At 44.6% G+C, this 3475-nt stretch overlaps 1 pseudogene; it reads left to right on the forward strand.

Moving 5' to 3' along the window:
- Positions 1 to 2388: 2388 nt before the first annotated feature.
- On the forward strand, positions 2389 to 3002 carry LOC144374787 (fibroblast growth factor 4 pseudogene; annotated as a pseudogene).
- Positions 3003 to 3475: the final 473 nt, after the last annotated feature.

Here is a 3475-nt window from a genome sequence, read left to right on the forward strand (position 1 = left end):
TTAGAATAAAATCTAACTTACTTAACATGACATACAGGCTGAGAATTGTCCTTAAATATATATTTTTTAGCCCTCACTCCTGCCCTAACATATACTCTACAATCCTGCCGTGTTATTTCTTTTAGTACTCTGAACATGCAATATAATCTCTTACCTCCTGCTTTTGAACACTTTATGCCTCATTAACTCCTTCTTATTATTCATGTTTCAATTGGACATCATATTTTGCAGAGAGGAATACTGCTCTAAAGTCCCATGATTAGGCACTTTCTGTTTAGGTAATAATATGTCATGCCCCTGAAATTTAATTATATTGTATATATTTCTATATATATTCTCAATTAAAACTCAAACAGAGACATGAGATGGGAGGGAAAGGGAGAGAAAAGGGAAATTGCATGGAAATGAAGGGAGACCCTCATTGCTATACAAAATTACATATAAGAGGTTGCGAGGGGAATGGGAAAATAAACAAGGAGAGAAATGAATTACAGTAGATGGGGTAGAGAGAGAAGATGTGAGGGAAGGGGAGGGGGGATAGTAGGAGATAGGAAAGGTAGCAGAATACAACAATTACTAATAGGGCATTATGTAAAATTGTGGATGTGTGTGATTCTGCAGTCTGCATTTGGGGTAAAATTGGGAGTTCATAACCCACTTCAATCTAATGTATGAAATATGATATGTCAAGAGCTTTGTAATGTTGTGAACAATCAAAAAAAAAAGTCAGAACCTTTGTCTGTGTTATTCATGTCCCCAGGATGTCCCCAGAGCCTAGCCCAGTGCCTGGCATATAATAAATAACTTATCAACATTTTTTTAAATGAATGATATCAGCATTGGGATAGGCAAGAATGTTCTTATGTGACAGTGCTCTTTATAGAACTGTACATGTTTTGTCTGATTATTCATGAACATAAACCTTATTTATCTGATATTTTTTCAAGAAATTTGTAGAAATAGTAGTGTTAGTAGAATAGTTCCTATTATATCTAATTTCAGTCAAGCAAATAATCAGTCTGAAAGGGGAATGTAGCTCTTCCCTAATGCTGTGGAGGTTGGTTGAGTAAAAGAGATGCAAATTGTGTATTTCTCAATACTTGGTATACTGCTCCATGTTTATTCCTACTGACTAAAAACATAGCATGATACCATAGAAAACTAGGTAGATCATCTCTAAAAGGACCAAAATGAAAATACATAAGGCAAATCAGCCTGTTTTTCACATAATTCTTTCTTATTTATCCTCTACATTAGCTGTTAATTTTGAGAACTGTAAGTTTAGACTTGGGCATGTTTTTGTACTTGTCATTAAAGCCATAAATTTTTTATCATCAAAAGGTCAGAGTTCAAAGAGTTTTGCACTTGGTACAGCTGTACCTAGCTTAGTGCCTGCCCCCCCCCAAAAAAAATACAAAAAAATTTTAAAATTAAAAGGTAGCTCACATGTATTGTTCTCTTTACTCATACCCAGAATTTATAGTCATAATGAAAGTGCTGAAGGTAAGAATCTTACTGTACCCATTAAAATATATAGAGAGATTATATTCTATAATTGATCCAGAACATATGAAAACACCAAGTATCCACTGAAAATAAATTTTCAGAATTTATAGTAGACTTCAAATTTTAAGTAAACTTATGTTTACCTTAAAGCAGTAGATCTCAAAGTTTTTGGTTTTAGGACAACTCTTAAAATAGTTTAAGCTCTCCAAAAAGCTGTTTATAAAAAATGTGAATTATATCTAGCAAAATTGACTTGTATCAGAAATTACAACTAAGCATTTTCTAAATGCAAAATATCCAATTACTCCTTTTATTATGCATCTGAGTGATGACTTTATTGCATGTCATGAAGGCTCTGGAAAATTCCTCTGCACATCTCTGAGAGACAATAAAAGGGCCAAGGAAAATCTCAGTATTATTAAGTCCATCACATGGATTTCTTGAAAGTGTCTTGGGTCAGCCCAGGACTTCTTGATCATACTTGGAGAAACACTACTTTAATATGTTACCGTTTGTCACTCCCAAGCATAGCATATTTTTCTATATTTCTAAAACTTCATGATTATAACCTGTTGTAAGAATCAGCAATATATATAGCGGCTCGGCCTTTGGCCGGCCCAGCGCGCAGGGAGGCGCGCATCGCCTGGTGGAGTCCCAGCCGCGGCCGCGCGCCCCTCCGCCTCTGCCCGCTGCTCCATGCAGCCCCGGTAGCTTAGCGTCCACGCCGGGGTACCCCGTGGCTCACCGCCCGCTCCTCGCTCTGCCGCGCACCCCTAGCCTGGGCCCAGTCCATGCGCTCCCGCGGGCCCGCTCTGGCGCAGCTCGGGCGCCGGCTTCTCCGGCGCACGGACCGCTTGACGGACGCACCGCCCTCGGGCCGGGATGGCAGGGCCCGGGACGGCCGCGGCGGCTCTGCTCCTGGCAGTCTGCTGGCCCTGCTGGCGCCCTGGGCGGGCCAAGGGGGCGCCGCCGCACCCACAGCACCCAACGGCACGCTGGAGGCCGAGCCGGAGCACCACTGGGAGAGCCTGCTGGTGCGCTCGCTGGTGCGCTTGCCCGTGGCCTCACAGCCCAAGGAGGCTGCTGTCCAGAGCAGCGCTGGGGATTACCTGTTGGGCATCAAGCGGCTGCGGAGGCTCTACTGCAACGTGGGCATCGGCTTCCACCTGCAAGTGCTCCCCGATGGTCGCATCGGCGGCGTGCACGCGGACATGAGCGACAGTCTGCTGGAGCTCTCCCCCGTGGAGCGGGGCGTCGTGAGCATCTTCGGAGTGGCCAGCAGGTTCTTTTTGGCCATGAGCAGCAAGGGCAAGCTCTATGGCTCGCCCTTCTTTGCGGATGACTGCAAGTTCAAGGAGATTCTGCTCCCCAACAACTACAACGCCTACGAGTCCCAGGAGCACCCCGGCATGTTCATCGCACTAAGAATGGTTCCCAAGAAGGGGAACCGAGTGCCACCCACCATGAAGGTCACCCACTTCCTCCCCAGGCTGTGACCCTCCAGAGCCGCCTCAGCCTCCACGGACTCTGGACAGAGAGTGGAATCCAGGAGTAGGTGTACGATATTTAAGTTAATTATTTAAATATGTATATATTGCCATCAGATTATTTATGGTTCTGTAAGTGTGTTTTGTAAATTTTTTTTTCTGGAAAAGAAAAGAGGAAAAAAAAAAAAAAACCTAAGACAACCGAAAAGCAAGTCTGACTTTTCTGGCGTGACAGGGGACAGCCTTACCGTTGGATTTGCTTTACTCTCAAGAACTTGACATGAGCGTGCTGCTATTTTGTGTTGTAAAGACAGTGATATTGGATTCTGATGGCGCCAAGCACCTTGTCTGGAAGGGCCTGCTGGGGCCGTGGTCTCCAGCGAAGGGGCGCTGGGCGGAGCTTCCTCTCGCCGCCCACGGCTGTGTCCTGTGGCCGGAGTCGGGACATATCGGTTTACTCCGGGTACTGAAAGCACACTGTC

The sequence above is a fragment of the Ictidomys tridecemlineatus genome, unplaced genomic scaffold (genome assembly GCF_052094955.1).
Source record: "Ictidomys tridecemlineatus isolate mIctTri1 unplaced genomic scaffold, mIctTri1.hap1 Scaffold_88, whole genome shotgun sequence".
In the NCBI taxonomy this organism is placed as follows: domain Eukaryota; kingdom Metazoa; phylum Chordata; class Mammalia; order Rodentia; family Sciuridae; genus Ictidomys; species Ictidomys tridecemlineatus.